Consider the following 20,527-nt stretch of genomic DNA (forward strand, 5'->3'; position numbering starts at 1 on the left):
CACAGGAGCGCCAAACACAAGGCGCAACAAAATGCATTGATATTTCTATCTGGTGGTTGAATTCTCCTAATAAGAGTAGTAGACCCTATGCTGAATCCACTTCTTTGGGCCATGCATGCTAGTGTACAGGCTTACACATAGGATCAATATTCTCTGGTTGGCAATGACAAATGGATCAATCAAGCCAGTGTGCTTTGTGATATCACAGCCTCATTCAGTTCTCAAAGAAAGAAAATGAGATCTACTATCGGACTCATTGTGGAAACATATAGCAAGAAGTTGATTTAAGTTTAAGCTTTAAGTGAAGGCTAGCTACATGATTGCCTTGTTGCTCATGGTATAGCATCAGCATCAAAGCCAAACCCTGAGGGTCAGTTTGAGAAGACATGCATTCAGAAGGCTGCAGAAACCATGTGCCTGGAAAGGACGTGTAGATCTCATTGAAGCTTGGGACAGCCAAATATAGTACAAAGTCATTTGTTGCATTTGGCTTGCAGATGTTGAGCACACGGACATTACAGATGATGCTGAACTGCTCAAATGTAGTGAATGTGGAAAAAGTGCAACATATCGTCTCTAAAGATATCTCAGGCTGTTCATCTGATTTGCAAATGGCCTCATTAACCCTTTCAGAATGTACTTTTACTGCTTTACATTTCAAAAAGGGGAACATTTGCAAGTGTTGGTAGGTAGTTGTGCACATTTCGATTGGTCCGGCCAAGATCAAATTTGAGATCAAATTGAGCTGTACTCTATGTGGCCAATCATCTCAAATGAGTATGACATCCCCGATATAACACAAAACACATCCTAAGTAGCAAGAAGATGTACAATAAGCCTTGATGTAACTATTTACAGAGAAACACATCCATAACAAGTCATTTTACTACTTTATAACTTGACATTTCTGATGTGCTTGAACTTAATTCAGCAACTCTTCAGAACTCTAAATATCGCAAACTCTTAGATATGTTGTTTTGTGAGTTTGAAAGATTCAAGTAGTATCAAAAGAACCATTGTTCTCTCCCTTGTGTTATGATTTGGTATGCAGAGGGCAGTGAGGCAGCCCACAGCTGCAGTGTGATATCAGTCAGTGAGTCAGGTGCCTTAGTGTCATTGTGTTGTATGTTTTCCACCAGCACACTCCAAAGTACTTTCAGAGGAACAATGTCATTTATTATAAACAGGCTTATAAATGATCACCCAGTTTATAATCTTAGCTGTAGTGTTGAACCGCAGCACTGGACAGTATCAGTAACCACATTTACCTCACAGCTATAAGTTACCCTGCAGGATCTGATTTTACATACAAAGATACACTCAGTTGCAAGTCTATTTGTACACATAGTTTAGTCCATCGTAGTCCAACATCTCTGCAATAAATGCTGCCTTCATGAAGGTTAACTTCCTATTCAAAGTGTTTCCGAGAGATCTATTCTCGGATAGGTCATCTCATGCCTAGACTACTGCAACTCCCTCCTGGCTGGTCTACCTGCATGTGCCATCCGACCTCTGCAGCTCATTCAGAATGCAGCGGCTCGTCTGGTCTTCAACCTTCCTAAATTCTCCCACACCACCCTGCTCCTCCGCTCCCTTCACTGGCTTCCAGTAACTGCTAGAATCCACTTCAAGACAATGGTACTTGCGTACCATGCTGCGAATGGATCTGGCCCTTCCTACATCCAGGACAGGGTTAAACTGTACACCCCAGCACGTGCACTCCGCTCTGCATCAGCCAAACAGCTCGCTGGACCCGCACTGCGAGGGGGACCCAAGTTCCCATCAGCAAAAACACGTGGGTTTGCTATCCTGGCTCCAAAATGGTGGAATGAGCTCCCCATTGAAATAAGGACAGCAGATAGCTTGCACATCTTCCGGGGGAGACTGAAAACTCATCTCTTTAGACTCCACTTCGGGCGATAGAATTACTAACAAAGCACTTATATACTAATAAAGGATTGGCTTATCTAAAGCCAGTTGAGTAGCACTTGAAATGTTTTGGCTCTATGAAACCTGATGTACTTATATGATTCTGTTCTCTTCAAAGTTTGTATCTTCTTGGTCGAATGCACTTATTGTAAGTCGCTTTGGATAAAAGCGTCAGCTAAATGAAATGTAATGTAGAAAAATATCCAAAAGTGTCTTCTTCTAGCCCATTGCTAGTTTTTACTTCTGAAAGAAAAGTAGCAGAAGTTTTTGACAGTGAAGTGTTTTATGAGAAGCAGTTTAAATAAAAACTGTGGAATGCTGTAATTAGCCATTGCCATCTATTAATCAAATGCGATGATTCAGCACATTTTGAAGCTAAAACTTGTCTCATTTGACTTTATCCTGAATATAAAGCTGTTGGATCTGTGTTTAGCCTCATGGGCAAAAGGACAGTGGCCTTTTGACACACTTAGAAGACACACAGCTACAGTAGGCCTATTGTTCATTTCAAAGTTGTGTATCTGGCCACTGAACAGAAATAAGTCCTGTATTCACTCAATTCAGTTTTAGATCAAAACGTGAGGAACATTTCTCTCTTAAGTTAGTCCCTGGGTGTTTCTCAATCTCAAGTGAAGCTGCTCCAGAGCCATTATTTCAAGCATACTACGTCATCGAGTGCCGCCGAAGTACTGTTCCAATGTCCAGCATACTTGGAATTCTACCGAGCCCGGCATACTTCGTTTGGATAAATTCGAGGCTGCGCATGTGTAGGTTGCGGTCGGATAATCCAAAAATCAGGTCTCAGGTTTAAATTAAGCCTTATTAGTTTGTCTGTTTTGCACATCCTCCTATTAATATCTAATAATAAAATAATAAAATTCAATAAAGTTCTTCAGACACCAGGTGTCCCTTTCTATCAGCTCTGCACCGTTATGGTTTAAATACAGCCTATCTACCAATTGGATCAAATATAAAAGTCAGCCGAATTAGTGTTGATCCTGCAAAGAGACGTATTGTGTGAAAAGAAATGTAAGATGTTGTTTAATTGCTTATATATTTATGATCCACGTCACGTTTTCAGTTTTCGCGGCAGTTCTCCTGTTTGTCTAAGTCTTCTCAGCAGGGCTCTATAAATATAGAATTACGGCAGATATGTAATATTTAATGCAGCCGAACCGTGTATTACAATGCCGTTATGTGATGACTTTCAAATAGAAAAGCAAGCACACTCGGAATAAAGTATTACTTTATTTTTAAAAAACGTTTTCAGATTTCACATCACATAAACACCAAATCCCAGCATGCATTGCGGCTAAACCATCCAATTATTTAGCTGAGGATCTTGCCTACATCTGTTTCCGGTTTCGTTTATGACCGATGTGTTTTTTTATACACACATTCCTTCACATTTACATTTTAATTTGCATTAAAGTATTTTGTTAGGCCTTCTGACATGTTTTTAAATATAACTACGGTTGTAGTTGAAGAGTTTGTAAATTAACATGAACCGAAGCTGTTGCCTGGCAACTCAATCGCACAACGTCACGTCCGTTAATTCCACATCCACACGCATGGATTAACATCGATTTAATACATTAATGTAGCCTTTGTTTCTGCTAAAAGAGGTGTCGACCAGCTGGGGCAACAAGAAAATCGGCGTAACCGAGTGTGACTATTACAAAATAAATCATTACGTCTGGGTAGCATTTGCTTGGCATTTCCGATTATTTCTCCACTGGTTAACATGGGTTAACAATACCGTGTAACTGTCCCGTTTGAAGGTACGAAATCGTGACATCTTCACGTCTCTCAGCATGGTAAATCGTCACATGTTCACGCCTTGCCGTGATACCGGGTTGATTGTAGGACATGTGTTGGACAGACAGAGTGTGTGGTTGGACTCTGTCTCACAGGCAGGTTGCAGTGTAACATCAGAGAAGACTGGGACTCAGCAAGATTAGATTCAAATACACACACAGAGACAAGACAAGAAGAGAGAAACAGTCGGAGTAATTTCAAACGGCGTGCTCAAAAAAGAGAAAGGTAGACAGCGAAAACAGCATTTAATGACATTTTCTCTTACTGGACCTCTTTGAAATGCAGTTGAATGCCCCTGCATTATAGCAACAATAATAATAATAGCAATAATAATTGGGAGGGGGGCGCGGCTGTTCTTATGTTCTCTGAGGGGAGGCTCACCTTCCCACACTTTGAAAACCCCTGATCTAGAGAATTCGAACGGCACTTGTCATGGCTGCCACTGAGGGACTTCCGGGTCATTTCACTCCGTTAGGAAGGTTCCTAAGCTAAATGGACTATTCGACTTCAGCTGTAGACTCTGCGGTCTTAAAATCCCCACAATGCTTTGCGCACGGACCAATTTCCCCAAATCTGTGGCGGAAAATGTAAGGCGGGGCCTCTCTTATGATGCACACCTGCACACTTGCTAGCCTGTTCCACTCTTCGTTTTCCGAATGCCAGGAAGTATTCTTGCCTCGCTTCTGAAGCAAGTGACTCGGAAGACATGTGCTACCAAGCAAGCGTACTGGAGATTGAGAAACACCCCGTAACTGCTGAGCATATCTTGTATATATATTCATATTTGTATAAAAAGTATCTATTTTAGGTTGCAGACTCGTTTGTTGTTCCATTATGTAAACCTGTTTCAATCTCCGTAACTGCTGAGCTAGTTGATGGTTTTGCATACTTTCAATCCAGTCATCTTTTATTGATTCATACAATCAATCACATGTTCCGCATCATCTGATCTGTGCCATATACAGTATGTCTTTAGGTTAAGATCTTGACCAAATGAACAATAAAGGGGACTTACGCTTGATCATTTGGTAAGTTTCTTCTTGAAAACTCCTCCAGAACCCTTGAATGTTGGGCCCAGATGAAGTGGTCCCCAAACCTTCCACAGTTTGTGGTGCCACAAAAGGTTCTTTCAGATATGAATACAATTTACAAAATGTTACATTTTGAATGTTCCCAATGTTTACAGCTTGCCCACAGGTCTTCCCTCGTATAATGTTTAATTATTTAATTGAATTACTATTTCCTATTTTCCTTGATGTTCCAGGTATTTTGTGAGGTATCAGGTCCATATCTTTTTAACCAATATGGGTTTTTTAGTTGGAAAGCGTTCCTCTATACTATTAATCAGAGCCGGCCCGAATCATTAAGCGACATAAGGGGCTGCTTAGGGCCCCGCAGTCACTAAGGGCCCCCTAGCAAAAAATGAAAGAAAAAAAAATGATTTAGTTTTTTTATCTCAGTACACCGTTGCCTGCATAAGTATTTTTCATTAACTGTGTTAATATGCCTAGATTGCCTACTCTCAAAGGCATGTATTATATTATTGAGTCAATCATATAATATATTAACCGTGCTTTACCTGAACCTCACCATGAGAGGACGGCAGGATTGTAATTTCCCGTGTTCAGTTAATGCAACACATCTGTCTTATTGGCTGACAGGTCCCAGTGGCGAGCCATCAGGGCCCTCTAGGCCTAAGGTATTCTACAAAATAATATTTAAAAACATTAAAAAGAAATATTTTTTAAAAATATGTTTTTAGTTATATTTTTCATTAGTTTTACCAAAATAACTTGATTTAATTGTATTTAAAATAACATTTCCAAAGAAATAAATCCTTCGAATCTGCCTATTCAGTTTCTGTTAGAATGTGAAGGGTTAAATGAAGTCACGCCCATCTACTTCCGCCCCATGGGACCTTATTTCTGAAAAATTATGCATTGAAGTCAATGGAGAGAGAAAGATTATATTTCGATCCCGTTTGAATTGTGCCACGAATTACACATATGATGTTTCTCAATTTTAAAAAATAATTTCCATGTCAAAAAAGTCACAGTTTGTCGTAAAACTGTTGAAATATAAGACTATGAAAAATACGCAATTAGAAAGACTACAAATCCCAGAATCCCAGTCCCGCATGCTGGGTCTTACGGAACCGACTAACTCCCCTTTTGTGTATGTACAGCTCTCAACATGCCCAGACTTGGAGTGATTTTCACCTCTTTTAAAACTTTTCACCTCATTCTGAAAGAAAAAAGTGAATTGTGCCAACGTGACGGCCGTCTTGGTGTGTGGTGCAAGACGGGAGAGGTAGTTCATTGAGCGTTTCACACAAAAAAATGTGTTAAATTCACAGATTTATGAAACTTTTTTTTTTTTTTGACTGGCAAAATTATCTGTTAAATTGACAAACATCATATGTGTAATTCGTGGCACAATTCAAACGGGATCGAAAGATAATCTTTCTCTCTCCATTGACTTCAATACATATTTTTTACGAAATAAGAGCTCAGAGGGCCTAGGTATAAAAGTCAGGCTCGCCACTGCAGGTACCTATCCTGTGAGCTGTGACAATGTTTAAAATGAGCTGTCAGTCGGACTCAGAGTTTTTGAAGATGGACATAAGAACATTTGTTTTTAAAAAAGACGACAATTCTCAAGTGGTGGCTCACACAACAACCCCAGAGAGACCACTTGAGCTAGGTAAACAAGTTATGTAAATGTCAGGAAACTTCCAAGCTATGCGAACATGTAAGCAAAGCATAAATTACAGCTACGTTGACGTTACTTTGAATCGCGGGGGTAGGCTAAACCATTAGCAAGTAGCTATAGCTAGCCGGATATATTAAATAAAAACTTTGTCATACAATCTAAATGTTATGTTTTTTAGCGTTACCTGGTGATTTAAAAGAAAGCTTTTTGGAAAATGTTGACTTACTGTTGACATGAAGCTAGAAGCTACCTTACAGTACATAGTTGATCCTGAGTCCTGTCAGTTAAAGTGTTTCATAGTTAGCTTAGCTAAGCATCAACCTAGCACTGAAATATATCGATATTATGTGACAGTATTTCTGAGAAAAAGTCAGCTGAAATGGTGGCATAGTTGCCACTGTTTTACATGTTGACAGCATGTTTGAACATATTTGCAGCAGTAAATGTTTGACCACTGACGTTGCCATAACAACACCTGAATTTAAATGTGCAACCTCTTTTTGTGACAGATTTTTGCATGAAATTATAATTCTTCTGAATGATATTCCTATTGATAGCTAGTTTCTATGTCAACATTATCAGATGGACAGCCAGAGAGAATAAATGAAAAACAGTTATGAAATACTACATGACAAAACAAGAATACAGTTTAAAAGGGGAGTGATTTGTAAAATATCCATAAAGAAAAATCTGTTTACAGTTTTGTTTCAGTGTTGAGAGATGTATCCATAGATCTCTTAATTTTGCTCTCAAAGTGCACCAGATTGATGCTTTTAACTTCAATATTTAAAAAAAAATCTTCCCGGGGGACCATGCCCCTGGACCCCCCTAGAGCAGGTTAGGTCCACGGTGTTTACATGCTTATTTATACAAAATGTGTGCTTATGCTAACATCATAAGACAAAAGTTGGTTCCGTATTGTGTGTAGTGAGAACGCGCTAGAGTGAGGGGAAAGCTCACTTAGGGCCCCCAAAAGTCTAGGGCCGGCCCTGCTATTAATGTTTATATTTATTTATATATTGATCTCACTCACTATTTCTTAATGACTTGTGATATATTGTCTTATTTGGAGGTACATATACAGATCATTGGATGGAAGCGTAAATTGTTTGTGAAATTAGAAAACGATTCAAATTCAACCCATCTTCTTAACCGACTATCCCTCATGGAAGGGGAATGGGAATGTTTATTGGGACATACCATGCATGTACACTAGAGAGCAGCAGCAGACCAACATTGTGGGTGGGAGAGGAAATCTACTCTTCTTCTCTCCTCTACGCCTTTTGACAATGAAAGCATTGTGAAATAAAAAAACAAACCAATGAGCGTTTTTCAGTTGCAACTGAAACAAAGCCAAGCGTTCATCTTGCTGAAACTGGTCCAGGCCGTATTTCACTGGAACATCTGCATTTGTTTTTAACCTCTGACAGTGGCATCAAGCATGCACAACGCACAATTACAAGCATTTAAGCTGTGTGTCAACAGTGCTGTAATAACTCAGAATTATGAACAGGAAAAAACACTTATTTATGAATAATTGTTAACTATAATAACATCTCTTTTTCTTTATTTTAACGACTTCAGTTAAGTGGAACTATATGTAATTGGTTCAACTATCCACAAATCACTTTTCCAACCTTTTCTGGATAGTTGAGACATCAAATGTTATTGTTTGGTCATTAAGGAACAAATGATACTTCCTCAAAGCTTATTGCCTGTCCTGGTTTCTATATGAAAGCATAATGGTTCACACAAATGTGGCAATAAGAGCTCCAACTTCTTGTGATAGCCATTGTCTGTCAATTTCATTACCCAGCCACATTGTGACGGAACAGTTGGCTTTCAGATTCCATTTCTGGAAAAGCATCTGAAGCAAAGAAACAAAAACATGATTGGTGAGCGACATATTTTCCAGAAATACATCCAGAGCCGCCTTACAGAAGATTAAATGCATTTTCCTCTCCAGGAAAAAAAACGAAATTATGAAGCGACTTCCTTGCAGACATGTAGCAGGACAGCAGCTGCCAGCAAACACAGTAGGGCACGCGTCCCCGATTCATTTATGGAAATTAGATTAGACCGTGACGGTGCAAATAACCCCTAAATCTCCCCCTTCTCTCCTCCTCCTCCACACACACTTTGTCTTTATCTCTGCGGGCCTTCACCCCATATTGACCCCCAGCCGCCCTCTCCTGTCCCATTAGAATTGGAGATGTTTCTCCATCTCTCTTGAGGAAACATTTGCCATCCGTCATCTCTCCTTTGTTTAGTGTTCGCCCATTGTCTGTTTTCATAACAATAAAGCAGCAGAAATGAAGATAAAAGGTGAGAATCGGCCTGCCAGTGTCAGCTTTGAGTCGATCTGGCACGTTAACCAAACCATGGAGAGAACGCCTCCTTAAAACAGGCCGACCGGCAGATCTCTCATCAGCCTACTCAAACATGTTTCCCATCTGACATCCTGACAAAGAGCGCCGCAGCCTGCCGCCTGCTGACAGTGACACTTATGCCTCTTGGGATTGATCGAGAGGAGTGTCAGTGCTTTGTCATCCTCCCCATCTCCAGTTGTCGAGATGAGCGCTTCGTCACATTGTTATAATAAAGTCAATTGAGTTTACCCTGCAGGAAAGTGACTTGCTTCGTGTGATTTCTCTGTGCTTTGCAAGTTTTTCCTCTCAAGTTCCTTCTTTCATCTCTTCACTTAACAGAACAATAGCTTACTCAGCTGAGGGGAACCGCAGGGCACAGAAGTAGAAGGAGACGAGACTCTGTGCCTGCTTGTCAGTCACAAAAAGGCATCTGCAACAAACACTTAATTCCTCTAACACGGTGAATGTAGGTCATGCAAAGCAAAAGTGCAGCCTGGTGGTGTGTGGCCTCAGATGTTTCTGTGACTGCTCGGCTTCGTGCTCTGCGTGCGTGAAACCTCAGACTCGTGCATGGCTCTCTCTGTCGCTGCTCTTCCTCAGCATGTCCAGACTTTTTGTATTTGCCCTTGCTCTTTTCTGCAGAACTTATGAGGACCCTTGGAGAATACGGACAGTGTGTGTCGGTATGAGAGTTTGCACAATGTCTGTCCCCTTCGCTTACACCCTTGAGGCATTGTACATAACAGGGTCACACCACCGACACTGCCATGCTTATGATCTCCTTCTCCTCCTCTTCTCCTATTTTCCTCATCATGCCTCTTTCTGATCGCTCCTGCCATATTCTTGTCTCCTGCTTTGTGTTGAATTGGCGGGCCCTCTGCCATTGCCCTGTTATTGGCACCCCCTCAAAGAGAACAACGACGCATGACTAACGCAGCGTCCACACGGCGGCATGCGTTGAAGCTTGCCGGCGGGCGTGTCTGAAGCTCGACCAACAACCAATCACATGAATCTCCCGCCCCTGGACACACAAGCACGCGGTTTGATTGGCTGACCCTTCCGTCGAAGCTTCAAAAGTTGAACATTGCTCAACTTTTGAAGCGAGCAACGCGAGCAAAGCGAAGTGACGCTCCCACAATGCAGTTCGGCAAAGTGTGTCGTCACCCCATTCAAAGTGAATGGGCAGTAGCTTCAACGCACGCTGCCGTGCGGACGGCCGTAACCCCTCGATTCCACCGGGTCCGTCTGTGTCGCGTCATGGCTGCGCCACGGTTTTGGTCCGGCCTCCTCCGGCGTCATACCCTACCGGGCGCGTTTCAGAAGCATTTCAGAAGCGGAGCGTCTTGCGTGCCGGCTCACAGTTTTTATTTATTAATTTTTTTCCAGAAAAATAAAAACATACATACATACATAACAACACAGCCTGCTAAACGTATCACATATCAAGATATCAAAGTACCACGGCAAACTACACCAGAGACAGGACAATAACTGACAAGACGGAGAGGACGGACAAAGGGAACATCACAGAGGTAGAGCATCATCCATGGCATGCACAATATCAGGATACGTGGTACTGTATGTAAACCATCCTGCACATGCTACAATATAACATATTATATACATCAAATACGTAGTACAGCACATTATAACTTTATTTGGGTTTTCAATTATTTGAAAGGGTGGAGCTCTCCATCACTTCAAGTCAATGCCACAAAAGGGCCCCATATTTTCATGTAGATATCCATTCTATTTATCATTTTATAGCATAATCTTTCATAGGAGGAGATTTTGGCTATTTCGTCCATCCATTCCTTAAAGGATATATACCTTCTAGTTTTCCAATGTCGCAACGCTATCCTACATCCAGTAATAAGTGCTATTCTGCACCATGAGATCTGGTGGGCATTCAGACCACTTTCCTTTGGTTCCATACCTAGTATGCAAAGCATTGGTCCCTGTGCCTGAGAGGAGGCCATTACTGTATCGGCTCACAGTTTTTGTTGATTTGGGCATATTTCCTGGACAGGCTACTTTGTACAGACAAAAGTTAATAATAATTGTAATATCCCAGTTATAAACGACATGAATCAAAGATTTTAGTGGTAAAAAAATGCATTCATCATCATAATTATTATATATATATAATTTACACCATGCCTGTAAACCGGAGGAGAACGCTAGCATTTCTGGCAGGGATAGGCCGCCTCTGCAACGCCTCGCATCGAAAGATAGACTTGCATCCTATTTCGAGCGGAGCCCAGCGCCGAGACGCTTCTGGGACGCTTCTGAGACGTAACACGGCGCGTCTGGTGGAATAGCTCCCATTGACTAGAGTGGCCGCGATCTTTGCGAACACAGCCATAACGTGGCCATAACGTGGCCATAACGTGCCATAATGCGGCCGTAACGCGACGCGGACGGACCCGGTGGAATTTAGGGGTAAGGGCCAAAGGGACTGGGAAGTGGCTTTGATTGACGGTACACTCCTAATGCATAATCCATAATAGTAGCCAATAATAAAATGTTAATTATTTGATCCATCACTGCAGTGCATGCAGGAGGGTCCTCATTTCTGCATGCCTTATGCTATAGATCACCCATTTATCCCTCCACCTACCCATCCAGCCATCCGCATTTAAACTGGTTAGGTTTTGGTTGCAGTGGCAGCAGAAGCATGCTAAGCAGAGCAGCCCATACGTCCTCCTCCCTAGTCTCAGGCTCCAGAAGTATTCCTAGACCAGATGAGATATGTAGTCCCTCCTATAGGTTATGAGTGTTAGGGGTAGGGTTAGGCAGATGAGGACCACCTGCACTAACCCTTTTCAAATCAAGAGCCCAGTGGTTCTCCTTTGAGATCACTTCAGACTTCAACACCTCATCCTATCAGTGCTTCTCCAGACAGAAAGCTAATTAACTGTTAACTTACATAATCGGCTTCTATTAGGCAGATTTAAATTGGTGGCGCCATTGGCAAACAAACTACAGTTAACAAGTCCCTAAGGTTATTGGATTGCTTCACTTGGTTCCGTGAGTCACTGCAAACCCATTTTCCACCAATGGACCATGGCCTCAGACTAATACCTGCCTCTTCACTATGCGCTGCAGAGCCTCCCAGTGGGCACTAGAGTTGAGGAGGACATATCAAAAACTCTCCACGCCTAAGCTCACACCTGGACACCCCTCTCACTGCAGCTATACAAAGACCAAACACCTCAAAATAACAGCCCCAGCACTTCTTCTGCACTAACAAGACACACCAGTGTGTATGACCAGGATGTAGCCTAATCTAGTGGGAATGCTGTTAACAGTTCCAACTAACTGTTATTCTACGGACGAAAAGTTTATTATTCCGCCGGTATTTTGGCCCTCTTCTCCTCCCGCATTGAACATCGCAGAAACTCCGTTCAAACATCAAAACGTTCAGCTCGGTCGGGAATGGATGGCTATTACTTTTCTCATTCATAACTTTCATAATTCCAGAGATAGATCCCATAATACATCCCATTTTTAACATTGAAGTCAATGGAGAAAATCTTCAGACTTCAACAAATCTTCATGGAATTCAACTGCTAACTGTTCATTCATACTTTCACTCAGACACCTCATTCCAACTTTAAAATGTTACACATCTTTCTGACATTATTCGTGTAAAACAACTCTTAAATCTGATTCTTACTTTTAGAGATATTAAACATTGTTCAGACCTTGTTTTAGAGGTTTTCTTCACATTTTAACATTAACTAGAGTGTGTGATGTCACAGCTGGAGTGGAGGAGAGCTTGAAATTCGCATTCATATATTTTTTTTAAACTGCCATAATTCCCCAACCCTACATTCCTGAGACATAATTTATCATGGCAAACGTAGGAAAACATCTCGTAGCTTGAAAAATGACAAATAATTAAGCAAAAAATAATTAAACAAAATGCTTTTTGAGGGCATAAAGTGACAAAAACGTTCAACATTCCTCCATTAAACCCCATTGTAATTTCAGGCAGATATTTCCTCACGGTAGCAGCCACACACCTTTAGTTAAACTGCCAAAAAGGCTGCATTATTAACCCGAAACTACACAAAAATTACACTTCAGATACTTAACTTCCTTGACATGCTTCACGTTTTGGAATTTCACAGATATCTGTTACGGTTCTTCCACAAAACGTTAACATGTAAGAGGTTTATCTCTCATTCAGAACAATGAAGCCTTTGATCTATACAGAGCTCGTTAGCTCAACTATAAACACCTGTCTAATGGAACACGATGATGTCATCACTCCAACTGACGTGCTCAGAGCAGCAGACTTCAGATAGCAGTGTGCAAACAGTCCAGCTGTGAAGACATCTACGGGAAAGTTTTGAGATTTCTTCAAATGCCGTTGCCATGGCAACACAATGCTCGCCTTGAAACACGGTTTTCTCATAACTTCAGTGAAAATACTCCAAACAGCCTAGAACTTCACAGGTTTGGTAACGATGCAGCCATCACCGCATCTAAGCGTAGTATGGGGTTTCATCAAATGCCGTTGCCATGGCAACGGACCACTCGCCATGAAACACGATGTGGCTGTAAGTCCCATCGACACGGTCCAATCGTCCCCCAATCTTCACTTGTATATCACCGGTCCATGCCTCAACAGCTCTACGCCCAATCTGAGATCTCACCATATGCCGTTTCCATGGAAACGCATCCCTCGCCATAAAACATGGTGTCGCTATAAATCCAATGGACACGGTCCAATCGTCCCCCAATCTTCACTTGTATATCACCGGTCCATGCCTCAACAGCTCTACGCCAAATCTGAGATCTCACCATATGCCGTTTCCATGGAAATGCATCCCTCGCCATAAAACATGATGTCGCTATAAGTCCAATGGACACGGTCCAATCGTCCCCCAATCTTCATTTGTATATCACCGGTCCATGCTTCAACAGCTCTACGCCAAATTTGAGATCTCACCATATGCCGTTTCCATGGAAACGCATCCCTCGCCATAAAACATGATGTCGCTATAACTCCTATGCAAATGTTCAAAAAGTGCTCAAACTTCACAAGTGTGCTAACAGTCCAGCCGTGAAGACATCTAGGGGACAGTTTTAAGATTTCTTCAATTGCCGTTGCCGTGGCAACACAATGCCCGCCATGAAACACCGTTTTCTCACAACTTCAGTTGAAATGCTCCAAACGGCCCAAAACTTCACAGGTTTGGTAACAATGCAGCCATCAACGCATCTAAGCGTATTATGGGGTGTCATCAAATGATGTTGCCATGGCGACAGATCATTCGCCATCAAGTTAGTTCAGAAGTTTGCGGTTCAAATATTCTGCTGCTTTTCCAAGCCTTTTCACTTTATTTTCTTCTCTCATCACACATTCAAGCCCCCAGTGTTCATGTATCATTTCAATCTAAGTTATTCACTTTTTTTCTTACACATTACATTTCAACATAGCAGTTTAGCATCAGATTTTCAGCATAAAGCATTCCCACTAGCAATTTCTTCAGGAATTGCATTCTCTTGTTCACTTTGCTTCTCTCGAATATTATAGTTGGTAATTCAGCCCAAGTCTCATTTCCACTATCCTGGCATAAGCTCTCTCAGAGGAAAAGCTACAGTAAATGTCATGAAGTAGGACTACATCAGGAGGACTGACCCAGAAAGCGACAACTTCTGGCCCAGGCTCTCGTCATCTTACGCCTAGACTACTGCAACTCCCTCCTGGGTGGTCTACCTGCATATCCGACCTCTGCAGCTCATCCAGAATGCAGCGGCTCCTCTGTTCTTCAACCTTCCTAAATGTTCCCACACCACGCCGCTTCCAGTAACTGCTAGAATCCACTTCAAGACAATGGTACTTGCGTACCATGCTGCGAATGGATCTGGCCCTTCCTACATCCAGGACATGGTTACCTCTGGAGTCGGTATCCAAGTGCGTATAATTTACATAAATTAATCATATATTTTCGATTACAAGGAGTAGAAATATGATTCAGATATCCGCAGAATTGCTGAAAGTGTAGCTTTCCAGCGGTATCTCCTGTGAGACTGTAACCAGGGCACAGCAGCCAATATGGCCGCTCAAAGCAGCTTCACACTGTATGGGATTGGTGGATTCATGTGTCCGTCAAGGAAATCTCGGCCGGCAGCCATCATGGTCTGAAATGACCAATGGACATCGAGAAATCACTAAGGACCTACCCACCAAGTAAAAAAAAACATAAACCACGTGTCTCCCATCAGTTTACGTCTGTTACCTCATTCACACCAACGCAACTCCGGTTCAAGCTCCGTGCTAGAGCTTTTCAGGTTCAGAACCGGTACTTCGGTTTAGCTCCGGCTCTTTTCACACTGCCCAGAGTCCGACTGGTGCTGCGTCATTGCGTCATTGTTTGCGTCATGATGTAACCGTTTGCGTGCCTGCTTGGTAAAGCGGAAACCCCTCACAGCTAACACCGACAACAACAATGGCAGATTGTGCTCCAGCTTCCTCTGTGCCTCTTCAGAAGACCAGATTTCCAGTAGGTAGCTGGTCTCTTCAGTGGAACACTGCTGCTTGTTAAGTTTCTCTATCGTTGTGTACAAACTGGATAAAACGCGGGCTTTTTATTGTTGTTCAGGAGTTGATCTGCCCCCTGCCCCCGCCCCCGCCTCGACATAAGCTTGACGTATGCGGTGCTTTTGCTCTGGCCGGACAATTTTTTGGTCTCGAAATTAACCGGATTCCGGAGCTAAGAGGCTGCTCCGCTGCGGTGTGAAGAGGAAAACCCGGTGCTTTTCAAGCTCCAGCCCCGAACCGGCCCTGAAACACCATTGGTGTGAATGTGGTATGTGAGGAGAAAGAGAGAGACAGAAAATGGCTTAAAACTTTACAGTCGCCGACTTCGCTAGAGATTCTTTTCGCTATAGCAGCAGTGAAGATAGAGCCTCAGAACCTGAAGTCTTCGACTCTTCTGAAGAAGAAGAATACAAAGACAACAACAAGGATCCATTTGGACATGAGTAAGTGTAAATATTACAGTAATAGTGTACTGGCAATGTGTGTGGAATACCGCAAAAAGTAACAATAGGTTTATTGATATATTTTTTATCGATAGTCATGAACTTTTTCTTGGGACAAGATAGACTCTGCATTAGCAAAAGTTGACTCTGTGTTAACGTTATTTTGGTGTGTAAAAGTGAGATTACATGTGTAGATGATTAAATTAATCATTTATTCGTAACGGAGACATTTGCAGTGGCTATAGACATGTTTTTGCCATCGATTATTGTATCATACTGTTCTGTACAGATGAGGCTGTCATAGATTTATTTATATGTGTGCCTGTGATTATTTTTATCATACTGTTCTGTACAGATGAGGCTTTGTCATAGATTTATTTATATGTGTGCCTGTGATAATTTTACCGTCCTGTACATGAGTGTGACGGGGTTCAATTGTCCGTTCAAAAAAAACACTGGCCTAGTCGGTTGGGTTGAGCTCCAAACTATTTAATAACAGCAGCAAAACAAAAACAAAATAGCGAACCAGTACAAGTTAGACAACGAAATCAAAAAAACAAAAACAGACCGTCCATCACTCTTCAGAGTAGACATGCTATGGGTTGCCTTCTCTGCAACCCGCCTCGCAACATGTCCCAGCTGTTGCCTTATTGCAACATTCGTCCGAATTTCACAGTCCTCCAAAAAACACACAAGGATCTCACACACCCTCCAAGCCCAACAAGAAAACAGCACTTTAAATACCCAGACTAACATGACACAGGTGAGGGGGGAGCAATTAGACACAGGTGAGGGGGGAGGAGACAAGCAGGGCCCCAGGTGATACAATCGACTCACCACATTTCTACATAAAAAAATCAGACTCAAACATAAACAGGTTAACCACCTCATAATCATTTAATAAAATTAACAAACGCACAATAAATAATAAATGTCATGGTTCATACAGGAAATGTTTGTTGTGTGTGTGTGTGTGTGTGTGTGTGTGTGTGTGTCAGCTGTCAGTGGCGGAGTCAGTCACTCTGTGACTCGCTCCGTCACATTATCCTCTCCCTTCCCAAGGTTGACGATGTGCGGCAACCTAGAAAGGCAAACAGCCACCTCCACGCTTTGGCAATGCGTCCCAAACCGCAAGAAACAGTTCTCCACGTCCTCACCGCACTGGCACTTTGGAATCTCCGCACCGCACAGTGCCTCCACCCAGGCGCCGGCCGATCAGGCTCGCCATCGGAGTCCGATTGAGGAAACGGACCACCAACTGGAACAGAAGTCTGTAGGTCCCGGAGCTCCGCCAACAGGAACTCCTCTCGCCCTGGTTCACTGGCCGACCCCGAGGCCGCAGGAGCCGCTGGGCCCACCCAGGACCCGTCCTCATCATCGTCCTCCGTCTCCCATGCCCGCTCCGACCCGGCAGCGGCGCTCTCCTCCTGCTGCTGACGCCGTAGTCCCGTGCGCCGCTCCGTAACGCCGCCCAGCTTCCTCCGACTAGCCATCCCACTTCAGACACCATATGTGACGGGGTTCAATTGTCCGTTCAAAAAAACACTGGCCTAGTCGGTTGGGTTGAGCTCCAAACTATTTAATTACAGCAGCAAAACAAAAAAATAGCGAACCAGTACAAGTTAGACAACAAAATCAAAAAAACAAAGACAGACCGTCCATCACTCTTCAGAATAGACATGCTCTGGGTTGCCTTCTCTGCAACCCACCACGCAACATGTCCCAGCTGTTGCCTTATTGCAACATTCGTCCGAATTTCACAGTCCTCCAAAAAACACACAAGGATCTCACACACCCTCCCAGCCCAACAAGAAAACAGCACTTTAAATACCCAGACTAACATGACACAGGTGAGGGGGGAGCAATTAGACACAGGTGAGGGGGGAGGAGACAAGCAGGGCCCCAGGTGACACAATCGACTCACCACATTTCTACATAAAAAATCAGACTGAAACATAAACAGGTTAACCACCTCATAATCATTTAACAAAATTAACAAACGCACAATAAATAATAAATGTCATGGTTCATAGCAGGAAATGTTTCTTGTGTGTGTGGTGTGTGTGTGTGTGTCGGCTGTCAGTGGCGGAGTCAGTCACTCTGTGACTCGCTCTGTCACAATGAGACTTTGTAATCAAATGTAGCCTATGTATATCTGTGTCTGTGATTTTATACTGAATGTAAAGTAACTGGAAATACCTGTGTGTGTGTGTGTGAGAGAGAGAGAGAGAGAGAGAGAGACTCCTGTCCAACCTCCCAAACTTTCTTTTTATGTGCATTGTTATTTGTGCTTGAGCAACATTTTACTTGAACTTTATTTCAATGCAGTAATTTTTGTCCTACATTTTCATTTGTTTTACAGAGAGGTTTCACAGCTGCCTGGGCCTAGTGGCCCACAGGCGGCGTTTATCCAGGAGCCAGAACATCCATCTGTGCCGGCCCCCAGGTCAAGATCTACCGTGGCTCAAGGGCCTTCACCAGAGCCATCATCCCCAAAGACCAGCAGACCAGCATCACTACAGCTGCCTCCACCTCCATGTGCGGCTGCCACCAGGTCAAGATACACCTCAGCACAAAGGCTCCACCACAGCCATCACCTTCAACCCAGCCAGCAAGGAGGTCTCGTGGAGGTCTTGTATAGCACTTGTACACCCCACCTACACAGCAGCCCATGCACCATCACCCCCATCTTCACAGCAGCCAGACCCACTGTTTTGGAAGATAGACAAAGACTTTGACACTGTCTTGACATTTATAATGAAGAGTTGGTTGAAAGTTCTAATGTTCAATATTGTAAATAGTGAGATTTTCCAGTTTCTTATATTTATATAAATAGTTGGTTGAAAAAAACATATTTATAATAAATTGTTGGTTGAATAAAAAGTTTGAATGCTCAATTTGTATTTGTACACATCACATGAACGTATGTATTACGTATGTAATATGAAGTCATTATTCAGTCCTAATGTATCTCAGTCCCTGCTGTGGTGAAAGTAGAGTGATAAACACCTGTTTTACTCAAAATTCGAATTAACTTATTTTCATTTTAGACATGAATTACTGTACACATTTATATACAGTGTAATTCAAATATTTCACTACTTTTGTGATCCTAAGACTTTGGTAACCAAATCTAAAACACCAAAACAATTCGATCACATGAGTAAATTTGTGTTTTCACAAGAGTTTTTACGATTTTCCGAAAATCGGATGTCAAATTTTAAGCTTATGAGCTACTTATCTCATCACACAGTGCTCTAAGGTGAGCAATTTGCATATATAGCAATACCAGAGATTGTCCTGAACATTTTGATATTGAACACATGGGGTGCCATGTTAGAAGAAATACATTAAAAAGGTGATTTAAGAAAACATCTAAAAATTGAGAAAATACCCTTAGACTCGAGAGGGTTAAACTGTACACCCCAGCGCGTGAACTTCGCTCTGCATCAGCCAAACGGCTCGCTGCATCCGCACTGCGAGGGGGACCCATCAGCAAAAACACGTGGGTTTGCTATCCTGGCTCCAAAATGGTGGAATGAGCTCCCCATTGAAATCAGGACAGCAGAAAGCTTACAAATCTTCCGGGGGAGACTGAAAACTCATCTCTTTCGACTCCACTTCGAGCGATAGAATTATTAACAAAGCACTCATATACTGACAAAGGACTGGCTTATCTAAAGCCAGTTGAGTAGCACTTGAAATGTTTAGCTCTGTGAAACCTGATGTACTTATATGATTCTGTTTTCTTCAAGGTTGTATCTTCTTGGTCGAATGCACTTATTGTAAGTCGCTTTGGATAAAAGCGTCAGCTAAATGCAATGTAATGTAATGTAATGTATGTACTTCCTGGCTATTTATCAGATGAACATTCAAAGTTTGGGAATTAAAAAAACTCTCCAGAATCTTTCCAGAGTGTTTCTGCTGATGAATCCATCAGTAGGTTGTGCGGTAACACCCTGGCACACATTAAACTGATCAAGTCACCTTCCATATGTCCATTCACCCGATGAAAGACTTCCACTGTTGGTCTTTCTGATGCTGACCTGGATAAAATGCCTGATCAGCACTGAGTTCTCCTTTGTTTGCTTTCTTTCACTCCCTCTCTTTCTCTCACTCTCACTCCTCCTCTCAGTTCCTCCTCTGATAATAAGTTTCTAAAGTAGAGGCCTGGAGCCGTGTGATAACATTGTGTTTTTTTATGGGGGCTTGTTTCCATTGGGCATGGCGTCTCACCATCAGTTGAAAACAGGATGATGTTGTGTAGGTTTGATGAAGAACAACACTCTTCTCAATCACCAGGTTTGTATGCACACAAGATAATTACATTATTTGGCGTAATCAGGTTATGGGAGGAACATTTGAGAGCACATTTAAATTCACTGAATAACCAGGTTAGTGTTTATATGCAGCTGTTCGGTAATCATATTTTCCTCCGCGCTATTTTTATATCAGGGCGGCAGTATTATAACTTCATTACCGATATATTGATTTCCTTTCTGTGAGAATTATAATAGGTAATACACTTTCTTATTTATACATTTCCAAATAAAGATACATTTTAAATGAACTTCTTTTGATACATAAACTTACAGCTAAAGTTTTTAAAACTTTCGAAACATTCACTTTATTACATTTCTTAAATCTTGTTCAAAGTGAACATTGAGTTTGACTTATAAACAGGATAACATCTGTATTCA

This window comes from Notothenia rossii (genome assembly GCF_949606895.1).
Source record: "Notothenia rossii genome assembly, chromosome: 4".
Lineage (NCBI taxonomy): Eukaryota > Metazoa > Chordata > Actinopteri > Perciformes > Nototheniidae > Notothenia > Notothenia rossii.